Here is a 12,432-nt window from a genome sequence, read left to right as displayed (position 1 = left end):
GGTGCTGAGGACTGGGCAGGGCTGAAGCACCCCCAGGTGCCCCAGCATGGCTCTTCCTATCCTTGGTCATGGCAAACTGAAACCCCAAAGGAAAACCCATGGCCAAAGTTGGCAGCTGGTGCCCATATGGGCTACAGGCAGCTGTTAAAAATACTTATTATCAGGGGCGCCTGGGTGGCGCAGTCGGTTGAGCGTCCGACTTCAGCCAGGTCACGATCTCGCGGTCCGTCAGTTCGAGCCCCGCATCAGGCTCTGGGCTGATGGCTCAGAGCCTGGAGCCTATTTCCGATTCTGTATCTCCCTCTCTCTCTGCCCCTCCCCCGTTCATGCTCTGTCTCTCTCTGTCCCAAAAAATAAATAAAAAACGTTGAAAAAAAAAAACTACTTAAAAAAAATACTTATTATCAGAATATTTTGTTACCTTCAAAAATAGTTGGCAATTTAAAAAGTTCCCTGGGGGCACCTAGGGGGCTCAGTTGGTTAAGCGGCTGACTGGATCTAGGCTCAGGTCATGATCTCACTGTTTGTGATTTTGAACCCTGCACTGGGCTCTGCACTGATAGTGGGAGGAACCTGCTTGGGATTCTCTGTCTCCCTCTCCTCCTCCCCTGCTCATGTGGTCTCTCTCTCTCTCAAAATAAAGAAACAAACATTTTTTAAAAATCTTTAAAAAATAATGAAAAGTTCCCTGTTGCACGAGGCGGGGCAGTGGGAGAAGAGGAGCTGACATATAGTTCCTGCCATGTGTCGCTCTATAGGTACTTCACATGCACACATCTAAGTCTCATAGCCCAATTAGGTAGAAAAGAAAAAAGGTGAGGAGGCTCATTTTGCAGATGAGGAAACTAAAGCTTTAATTTAGGTAATTAAGTTCCCTGGGGTCATGCAATGGAAGAGGTAGGCTGGAGACCATGGTCTGTGTGACTCTGGAGCCCAAGTGCATCCCCTCAACCCACACTGGCTCCTAGAAATTATTTACAAGATTTAGTGCTTTGAATGGCACTAAAAAGAAGTGGGCCTCTCCCTCCCTCAGGATTCTCTGGAAGGAACATGAGGGTAAGTGTTTGGGTCAATTACTTTAGCTTTTGTACTTAAAATACCTCCAGAAAAGCCGCCCAGATCTCTTACTGTGTTGTTAATTAAATTAATCACTTCCTGTATTCATGCTTTAAACCAAAATGTATTAAATGATACGACTTGAGTTTTGAGGTATAAAAGATAGGAAGATTGCTGTTTTCCAGGATTTTGTGCTCTCGTCGGGAAGCTAAGACAGGTTCCTAAATAATTTTATTACATGTAGGAAGACCCTAAGTGCTATGGGAGTTCCGAGTAGGGAAGACGTAAGCCTTGCAGAGTATGTGTGGTTTTGGTAAGTAGACTAGAGATATAGGGTGTGGTGTGGGAGGAAGTGGGGGTGTGCGGCTGAAATTCCAGGGAAAGGAAATGTCAGGGACCAGAGACCTAGAAGAGCAAGGTGGCGGTGAGGTGGCAAGTGAGTCAGTTTGGCTGAAGTCCCAGTTTGTACAGGGGATCAGTGGGAGGCAAGCCTTCTCAGACTTTGCTAAGATTTGACTTCCTTTGTTACTACCCTCTAATGTAAGTGTTAGCAGCCTTCCAAAGAATCTCAGCTTCTCCATTTTTCCCTTCCTGGTTCACCTGGGTAGCTGTGGGAATTGAAAGGAATTAAAATTCATGAGTGTTTCTGGCCCAGAGCTGGGTGCATAGTGGGTACTCTATCAATGTTTGCTGAATGAATAGAACCGGGCCATTGTTACAAGATCTTTATGTGTAGTTTCTGCTTAGAAATGGCATTCATTCTTTCCCGCAATTGTTCCAGTAATTGTTAAACATTAGACTGAGTGGAGCCCGAGTGCCCTGAAGGAGTTAATACACAGTCTGCCAAGGGAGATCTTTACTCATGTAACCAGACCAGTCACATTGTAAAGTTCATTACTGGTATGCACAGACATTGCTCCTGACAAGTTAAGTTACCATCTAGAGACATGAATAAATAGACAGTGGAAGGCAGAAGTTCAAACAACACAAGTATAGAGAGTAAAGGGCAAAAGTCTGGAGGCCAAGTGCAGCACCATTTCAACCAGTACAGATTATGCACCCATTTGCTGGGTAGCAGCAGCCTGTTTGTGTTGACTAGTTGGTTAGCAGCAATTCGTTCTTTCAAGGAATGTAAAGTGTGATGACAGCAACATGGGTTCAAAGCAAAAATGACTGTATGCAGTCAAATAAAGGGGTAAATAGGACTATGGATAAAAGGAAGAGAGTATGAGGCTACCGAAGAGGGACTTTATTGGTGCAGAAAGGAACTGAAGATACTCTGAACAAGGGATTTGGCCCGGTGACTCATGAAGCCCCATAACGAACTTTTCCAAAGAGGAACCTGCCACACTGAGTTTTATAAAGGAGGAAGGGACAAATGAATAGAGGAGAATTGTCCATCAGAGTCAGGGTGGAAAAGTGCAGACAAGAGTGGGAGAAGACAAAGAGTGGGCAGATGAGGGGTTAGTATGAGCAAAAAGAAGAATTAACAGAAGAAACCTAGACAGGCATATGGAAGGAAATGCCAGAGAGGCAGCCTGACTGTATTTATGGAAGGCAGGGGATATAGTGATGGTAAAACATTCTGAAGTTGCTGACCACTAGATTTTTCTCCTTTTCCCCTGTGAATTCTCTTCTTCAGGCCTCTGGGATCAGTGACACATAATAACTTAGAAAGTCACTCTCGTCTTCCAAAATAACAAAATGATGATGAAAGCTGCCATTTAATGAGCACTTACAATGTTCTCAGCACATGTTAGGTACTTTATGTGCATTTCCTCTCAACAGATCCAAGAGACGGGTATTTTTTTTTAAGTTTGTTTACTTATTTTTGAGAGAGATAGAGCAGGAGTGTGGGAGGAGCACAGAGAGAGGGAGAGAGAGAATCCCAAGCAGGTTCCATGCTTGGCTCAGAGCCTGATGCAGAGCTTGATCTCACGATTGTGAGATTATGACCTGAGCCAATACCAAGATTCTGATGCTTAACTGACTGAGACACCCAGGCACACCATGAGATGGGTTTTTTTTTTTTTTTTTTTTTTTTACTGAAGTCTGTACTAGTTCCTTATGGCTGCTGTAACAAGTTACCACAAACTTCCTGGCTTAAAACAACACAAATGTAACATCTGATGTGGAGGTCAGAAGTATGAAAATGAGGGGCACTTGGGTGGCTCAGTGGGTTGAGCCATCAACTCTTGGTTTTGGCTCAGGTCATGATCTCCCAGTTTATGGGTTTAAGGCTCTCCCACCCACCCCCCAGTGGAGCTCTGTGCTGAGCATGGAGCCTACTTGGGATATTCTCCCTCTCTCTCTCAAAAATAAAATAAATAAACTTTAAAAAAAAGTGTGAAATAAGCCTCACTGGGTTACGATCAAGGTGTCAGTAGAGCTGCCTTCCTGGAGGATCCAGGGGGAGAATCTGTTTTCTTGTCATTTTGCAGATGAAGAAAGGGAGGCTTGAGAGATTACTTACTTTGCCCAATACCACATTGCTAGAAAATGCAAAAGCTCAGATTCAAACCCAGGTCTGCTTGGTTTCGGATCATCTACATAACACTGTGCAGTTTATAAAGTCCTGTCATGTAGCTAATACTTTCAGTATAAAAAGCAATGCCTGGCTCGCTTCCTTGGCAACCCTTAAGCAGAGAGAACAGGTGCATCTTCCTGCTCAGATGAGCCTGTCTTTGCAAAGCTCAGAATCAGTCGTCACTCACTTTTCTAGGTTCTTGTCTCCTTAGCTCCTCGACGTTGCACTAATATTTGTACATTTTCCCCAAACCCAGCGCTGGACCCACATGTTTTTCCAGAGATTTTGTTGAGATGTATCCCAAACCTGCAGTTCTCTCACCCACCCCTTGAGACCAAAATTCTTGGAAGGAAAAGGTGCAAATGTGCAGGTTAATATGACAGTCAACATTTCATAGCCTCTCCTTGGTCATTTGTATTTTAGACTAGGTTGGTGTCTCGAAGATTTAAAACATTGTTGTATCCATCAGATAGCTGCAAATGTCAAGAGAGATGGCAATTAGGGAACCAAGTGGAGGCTCTTCTGGTGGCTCACGGTGTAGCCTAGTGGATGTGGTCTAGCTGTGAGCACACTGGACTTGGTGTCAGAATGCTGAAGTTCCAACCCCCAGTCTTGCCCATCCTTACTGTGTATCCCTGGGCAATGCCACTCAGTGTCTACTTCCTCATTTATAAGATGGGTAAAACACAATGTGTTTGATGGGGTTGTTGTGATCACTGACATAAAAGATGCAGAAGTGGTTGGCAAATACTAAGTCTGTTTACAAACATAAGAAATTATGATTAATAACCAGGGGCATATTTAGGAAGGGCAGGATAACCGTGGACCAGTGGCACTGTAACACCTGGAGCCTAGCCCGGAGGTTTGAAGGTGACTAGTCCCACAACCAAGGTCTTCCAGGTTGAGGTGAGGCAGCCCCTTCTTCCTTCCCTCTGTCCCCTGCCTAGGGCCCAGTCTGCCGTAAGGACCTATAGTCCTTACCCATGTGTGCTTTTTATTTTTCATGGAAGGATTCATGGGGGGAAATAATCTCTTTGCGACAAGAAACAAGTTTCCCAGTTGTGCTTGGGGTGTGGCCAGAGTCAGGTACCAAGCAGCACGTCCACGTGGGAGGGACCCTCTCTGCATTCCATCAGCATTCCTGAACAGTTAACACCGGACACTGGGCTACATTGCCCTGGCTTTGACTAGCTCCAGGGCCTCTGCTCCAGACTGAGGCGGTGCAGAGCTGACACTCAAGATTCTCCTCTGTGCCCAGGCTGCGTTTTTCCTGATACAGAATTTACTTAGGGAGGACTCTGTTCTGCTCCCCTTGTGCATTCTTTCCTCCTGTTATCAATGTACAAATGGTTTCCTGCACTTTATTGTAAGAGTCTCCAAAGCAGGAGAAGGCACTGGGACCCTGTTTCATTTGTCTTTCTAGGTCCAAGGTGGCGCAGTGCTTGACCCATAGTAGGCACTCAATAAATTATTTTGATAGACAAAAGGCAGACAAAGTAAAATTTAGAAATGTATATTTGAATGAATGAATGAATGAATGGACAAATAAATATATGAGTGAATTGTTTGCATAGACCTCTATTGCACAGTAGGTTAGAGAGTACAATGAAGTGGGGAGAACATGGGCTTTGACTCTGCTACTTAGCAGTTTTGTGAGCTTGGGCGGTTTCTTTTTTATTGTTTCCTTTTCTTATCTTTCCTTTACTTTTCTTATTTATTTTGAGAGAGAGCACAAGCAGGGGAGGAACCGAGAAAGAGGGAGAGGGAGAGAATCCCAAGCACCATTAGTGCAGAGCCAAACACAGGGCTGAAACTTACGAGCTGTGAGATCCTGACCCGAACAGAAATTAAGAGTCAAACGGTTAACCCTTTGAGCCACCCAGGCACCCCAGCTTGGGCAGTTTCTTAATCTTGTTGAGCTTCATCTTTAAATGGGTATCGTAATAACTCACTCAAAGGGTTTGTGTGAAAATTCAGTGAGAATATATGTGAAATCTAACACAATATTAGTTACTCAACCAGTACTAATCTTCTCCTCACTTTTGCCTCAGTTTCTTGAAGCAGGTAGATCACGCTAACAGACTTGAATGGTGAAAGTACCTAAAACTAGCCATTCCATTGTGTTTTAAAACACAGAGCCACATTCCCTTTCCAAGAAAATAGGATTTTAATATGGAATGCTAATATATACAACCAGATCAAAATCTGGCTGAAACAAGAGTGGAGAGCTTCTCCTCATCAGCTCGGAATTTCCAAGCCACATGGCAAGCCCCAGTGTGGCTGCAAACCACTCTTCTAGAACTATCAGAAAAGAAAGATGTAGGAAAAGTACTGAGCTGGAAGGCAGCTACCCAGGAAACTAGGAGACACTCAAGAGTGAAGTTGGGAAACCCGGTCGAAATGACTCCATGACATTACACAGTCTCTGTGTAAAAGAGACTGCGCCGAGTGGAAAACTTCTAGGAAAGGTTCTTGGAAAACAGGGGACTTCCATAATAGACAGCTGGAGGAGTGTCCTGGAAGGGGTTCCTAGCACACTTGGAGGAAAGGTAACATGATTTCTATGAAAGGAAACGATCAGGCCTGGCTAATCTTTCAGAGTTCTTTAAAGGCTCTGAATGCCTGTGCACAGGGACAGACTTATGAACTTATTTAAGTTAAAAAAAAAAAAAAAAGAAAAACCTTGACAAATTTTCACACCAATGGCTACTAAAAAAAAAATTTAAAAAAAAAAAAAAAAAAAAAGAATTGATTGCCCTTTCCAGAAAGGACAGGCATGGAGAGAGAACAAAAAGGTGAGACAGATAGGCACTTCTCTACATAAAGAACATAAACTGTGGTGTTCTCTAGGGCCTGGTGGTAGATGTGTCTCAAGTTAATAACTTCTTGAGTTTTGTTTCTGCCTGCCTGATGAAGAAGCATTGTGATAAATGGTTAATTTTATTTTTTTATTTTTTTTTTTTTTTAATTTTTTTTTTCAACGTTTATTTATTTTTGGGACAGAGAGAGACAGAGCATGAAGGGGGGAGGGGCAGAGAGAGAGGGAGTCACAGAATCGGAAGCAGGCTCCAGGCTCCGAGCCATCAGCCCAGAGCCTGACGCGGGGCTCGAACTCACGGACCGCGAGATCGTGACCTGGCTGAAGTCGGACGCTTAACCGACTGCGCCACCCAGGCGCCCCGTGTAATGGTTAATTTTATGTGTCAACCTGATTAGGATATGGTACCCAGTTGTAGGGTCAAATACCAGTCTATATACTGCTGTGAAGATATTTTTACAGACATGATTAACATTTAAATCAATAGACTTTGAGTAAAACAGATTATTCTCCACAACATGGGTGGGCCTCTTCCCATCAGTTGAGGTCCTTAAGGGCAAAGACAGTTTCCTGAGGAAGAAGGATTTCTGCCTCAAAATTGTCTGCAGATTTCAGACTCAAGACTGCAACATCAACTTCTTTCCTGAATTTTCGGCTGCTCTACAGATTTCAGGCTTGCTAGCCCCTACAACCCCATAAGCCATTTCCTTAAAACAAATATCTCTTTATGTGGCTGAAGACGTAGAGGCTTTGTAGTCAGGTCTCTCATTGTGCAAATGAGGAAACCAAGGCTCCCGGAGGGGAAGTGACTTGTTCAAGATCATGCATGTGTTGTTTGCAGAGTCAAGATTCAAGTCCAGGTCTTCTGACTCTTAATAGCCTTTTATTGAGCTTGTCACTAATCATTCTTCTTTCTAAGGTAGGTAGACACCACCTCCCTTTATGTTTTTTTTTCTTTTCTTTCTTTCTTTCTTTATCTATTTTTTGAGAGAGAGAGAGAGAGAGAGCGCACAAGCAGGGGAGGGGCAGAGAGAGAGGGAGACACAGAATCCGAAGCAGGCTCCAGGCTCTGAGCTGTCAGCACAGAGCCTGACGCAGGCTGGAATCCACTAACTGTGAGATCATGACCTGAGCTGAAGTCTGGCTCTTAACCGATTGAGCCACCCGGGTGCCCTTCCCTTTATGTTTCTTTAAAGTTGAGAGAAACCTCCAATTCCCTGCCCTTGAACCCGCTCTTTTCCCTTAAAGGTTAAGCCATAAAGGGAGGCACATAAACAAAGCTAGCAGGGAGAGAGCCTTCTACCATTGCCCTCCATTCAAACTCTTCTCACTAATTACCCTAATTTCTGAAATCCCACAAGAGAGTCACTCCTTTGCTCCTGATTAGAATGCACATCCATGTAAAAGAGGCACAGTGAGGCTCATGAGGCTTTAATGTCAATGCCTCATTGTGAATGATTTTATCAGATCTCTTCTGTATATTTTCAAACAGAGGGGGAAGAGACATGAGAGAGAGAGAGAGAGAGAGAGAGACCCAAGGAGAGTAAAGCCTCAGTGGGCTAACGTAACTCATGATCTGGGGGCTTGGATCCGTCTTCTGTGGATAGAGACCGGGTCCTGAAAATTGATGTGTCTTCCCCTCCTACCTACCATTTCAGCCCCCAGTATGTATGTATCAGCTATGTCAATTATGGGGTCTATAGAAACTTTCTTGTGTTATTCCAAAGCAGCTCTTCCCTCATAGATAGGTATTAGGTTTGTTTTTAAACCTAGCAGGGATAAAAAATAAGCAAATGGGGTGAGCTGAGTTTTAAAAAGTGGGATTGGTAGAGGGCAGAGAGCCAAGTAGTGACTATTTAATTTTTTAAATTATTTTTTTAATGTTTATTTCTGAGAGAGAGAGGGAGAGAGAGACAGAGCATGAGCAGGGGAGGGCAGAGACAGAGGCAGACACAGAATCCGAAGTAGGCTCCAAGCTCTGAGCTGTCCTCACAGAGCCCAACGCGGGGCTCAAACTCATGAACCGTGAGATCATGACCTGAGTTGAAGTCGGACATTTAACTGACTGAGCCACCCATGCGCGCCTATTTAAACATTTTAAAAAAATATTTATTTAGTTTTGAGACAGAGAGAGAGAGATAGCACGAGTCGGGAGGGGTGGAGAGGGAGACACAGAATCTGAAGCAGGTTCCAGGCTCTGAGCTGTCGGCACAGAGCCCAACATGGGGCTCAAACTCACAGACTGCAAGATCATGACCCTCACGTCATGAGGGCTCACCCAAGTCATATGCTTAAGCAACTGAGCGACCCAGGCCTCCTGTGACTGTCCACTTTAGAAATAATATCACCCCTGACTGAAAGTATGCAGCTCACCTCAAAGTGTTTTCCATGTTCAAGAATAGCCTCTGTGAGCCCCACCCTGTGGAAAACTGCCCAGTGGCCTGGCACCATGATGATTTACGCAAATTGCTCAACATCCCAGGAGCTCCTTTGCTCTGGAGAAGTGCAAACATTTTAAAAGGCTGGAGTTTTCTTTTTTTTTTTTCTTGTGCCCTCATTCAGTTTGTTTTCTTATAAAAATTACTCATATCCATAGTGTTGATGTTTCCAGACACATTGAATAGGTCTAAAAACTATTGCTCACTAAATAAACCATTTTCAAAGTAAAAGAAAAAGAAATAAGACTCTCCCACCAAGCATGAGATCATTTCTTCAAGTTCATTACCTCTTTTCCTCACCCAAGTTTGTTGGACCAGAAAACACGCAAACCACACCTCAAACTCTAGCTCATGCTAGGGAAATTTGGATTAACAAAGGAAAAAAAAAAAAAAAACAGAGAAATAGGAGAGGAAGAAATAAGAAACACACTGTGCTGTTACCTTAGCCCTGACCTTGAAACCCAGAACAAGAGTAGACAGTTTTATGACTTACAGGGGAGAATAAAGGTGGGTGTGGGGATTTTAGATCAGGACAATTGCTAGTCTGCTTAAATTTAGGGTAGGATGAGTCGCTGGCAATGATGAAAAGCAGTGCTTGTGCCTATGGCTCTGACACCCATGGCTCACAGCATCCATTGGTTTTTGTTTTAAAGCTCTAAACCTGCTCTACTATGGCAACTAGTAGTTGGATGTAGCTATTTTCATTCAAATTCATTCAATTAAATAAAAATTAAAAGTTCAATTATTTGGTTGCACTAGCCACATTTTAAGTGTTCAATAGCCACATGTAGTTAGTGGCTATTGTATAGAACATTTCCATCATCACAGAGGATTCTATTGGACAGCACTGCTCTAGACTCCTGATGCTTGCCGTGGTGACTTCAGAGCCCTTGACCCACCTGAAGTCAGGAATAGGATAGAAACAATGGCTCAGGCATTCTCAGCCACGTGAGGACCTCAGGTGTGGGTAATGCCAGCCGGATGCCCAGCCCCAAGGCAGGAATGCTATGGAGACTCCTTGGGGGAGGTGAGGTTAGGGCGACTCTTCATGAATTTGGTCTTTGCCCCAGTTAGGGAACATCAGGGGTGTGTGCAGCCTGCATGGGCTGATCAGTGTTTGTTCTGGGTGAGATGTAGGCAGGAGAGGTCAAAAAGAAGTTCTGAGATTTCATTTGTTTTTCTTGACTAAATGGTGTATAAATTCCCCTAGGGATTTACAAGTCTATGATTCTTTCCAGGTAGTTTAAAAACAAAAAAATGGGTGAGTTGGTTTTTAAGCCTATTGTAGCAGAAAGCAAAATAAGAAAATTTTCTCCTCATCAAGAAGGGCTAATCAAAAGGAAAACCATTTCTTTACAAGGTTTGAAAACTATATAAATATATATAAAACATATATATATATATATATAACATATATATATATGTATATAAAATCTAAGTTCTTTCTTCTTGTGCTTAAGCAACTCTATTCAGGTAAGAAACAATCAACATTATCTTTAATTTTAAAAAGACATTAAAGGGCGCCTGGGTGGCTCAGTCGGTTGAGCAACCGACTTTGGCTCAGGTCATGATCTCACGGTTTGTGAGTTCGAGCCCCGTGTCGGGCTCTGTGCTGACAGCTCAGAGCCTGGAGCCTGCTTCGGATTCTGTGTCTCCCTCTCTCTCTGCCCCTCCCCCACTCATGCTCTGTCTCTGTCTCAGAAATAAACATTTTTTAAAAAATAAAGGGGCGCCTGGGTGGCGCAGTCGGTTAAGCGTCCGACTTCAGCCAGGTCACGATCTCGCGGTCCGTGAGTTCGAGCCCCGTGTCAGGCTCTGGGCTGATGGCTCGGAGCCTGGAGCTTGCTTCCGATTCTGTGTCTCCCTCTCTCTCTGCCCCTCCCCCGTTCATGCTCTGTCTCTCTCTGTCCCAAAAATAAAATAAAAAACGTTGAAAAAAAAATTAAAAAAAAAATAAAAAATAAAAAAATAAAAAGACATTAAAATTAATGATATTCAAAATGTATTAAAAGTCTTTGAAGCTACTTGTAAGTGGGGTTTTAAACCCCACTTATATAAACTATAATTTTATATATTAATATATAAAATAATATTAACATTATTTGAAACTTAATTCATTTTATGTGTAGAAATGTTGTTAGAATGAAAAATATAGTTAGGACCTGTGGATCCTGTAGATCAACTAATTGGTGAAGAGTAAAAATAAATTATGTAAAAGTAACGTTGTGTAGATAGAGCTAATTTGTTGACTTATTTCAACGGACACATTTATTAAACAGAACTGTCTGCAGGGAAGAAACATGAGTAAATAGCCCCACAAATCCCATTATGAGTAGGCAGGACCAAATGATTTCTGATGAGACAAACAGGGAACTTTCTCTCTACTACATTATTAAGAAAGAACATGATCCGTTTCCTTAAATTTTATTTTTGCTTCTCAGACTTCACAAGGAAATTGGGGTCCACAAACCGGGGTCTGTCTGAAATTCTAATCAGGAGATACAGGTTTTCCCAGGATTCTTGGATTTTTCTTGGTCTTTCTATTGGGAAAATTTGAGGTTGAGATCAGGATGGGTGAATAATATTCCCAGAAGAATTTTAATCTCCTTTCTGAGAAGTGGACAATATCAAATGGCTTAAGAAAGCAATTTGTACCATTTAAAGTAAAAGAGAACAAAATCGCTACAATATTCTAAATAACAAAAAATGACAGATCTATTCATGAGGACATTATCTTCTCCTCTGCTCTCTTTTGGACCCCAGCCCACCTCCCAGGAAAGCAACCCAACCGTTGAGGGTGCAGTTGGCTTCCCTGAACAGTGAGATCAATCTACTCACCAAAGTGCCCACTGCTCCTCCTTCCTCCTCCTTGTCTTTCTTGTGCTGAGCCGGCCCACTCTGCAGGCTGCTCCAGCCCGAGGTGCTTTTCTACCCAGCACCAATTCTGTGAACCTCCACTAGGGAAGGGTGGTCTGTGATTGGGAGGAAGCATCTCACATGGGCTGGGCCTGATGCTGCCCGAGCTTGCCTCGCTGAGGCCGGAAGTAACAGGAAGTTTTCAGGCAGTAGATTTCTGCTACTTTTGGAATGTGTGATTCTGACAAATGGAAGCACCTTGACAGGGCTCAGCTCAGCTCTCCTCTGGATTTCTCCTGGGTCTGGGCTTTCCTGGAACACACACTACTCAGGGCTTTTGTTTTTGTTTTGATTTGGTCTGGTTTTACTATTTGATCCTTAATTGTGCTTTCGTGCCTTTAAAGGCCCATCTATTTTTCCTGACTGCTCATGGTCATGCTGGTACATGCAGATCTGTCCAGGGTCATGGCTAGTTTCAGTTTCTATAACTTACATATGCTACATTTAGGGGGAGAGTGATACACTGTAGGTGGTCCAAAGGCTAATAAGGGGCAAGAGATCTGGAACAAACAAGACTAGAGAAATTCAGGCATAGAGAGAGGGCTCAAGGAATTATCTGATGATATCCAATTCCTCTCTCCCCTCCCCGCCCCCCCCCCCCCCCCCCCCCCCCCCCCCCCGCCCTCCCACGGTTGTTAATCTCAAGGGCATTCCCTAAGAAATATACTGCACACTAA

At 43.4% G+C, this 12,432-nt stretch overlaps 1 protein-coding gene across 2 annotated transcripts in view; it reads right to left on the bottom strand.

Annotated features, from left to right (window-relative positions):
• The window catches only part of UPK1B (uroplakin 1B), a 31,135-nt gene extending 19,328 nt beyond the window's left edge, over window positions 1–11,807 (bottom strand). For both annotated transcript variants that reach the window (XM_040484578.1, XM_040484579.1), the window contains exon 1: window positions 11,678–11,807. The gene's annotated coding sequence lies outside the window, so the exon portion shown is untranslated. The remainder of the gene's footprint in view (window positions 1–11,677) is intronic.
• Window positions 11,808–12,432: the final 625 nt, after the last annotated feature.

This window comes from Herpailurus yagouaroundi, unplaced genomic scaffold, assembly GCF_014898765.1.
Source record: "Herpailurus yagouaroundi ecotype Mexico unplaced genomic scaffold, PumYag 162, whole genome shotgun sequence".
Classification (NCBI taxonomy): Eukaryota; Metazoa; Chordata; class Mammalia; order Carnivora; family Felidae; genus Herpailurus; species Herpailurus yagouaroundi.
The sequence above is the reverse complement of the archived record's forward strand: the minus strand, read 5'-3'. Positions and strand labels throughout refer to the sequence as shown.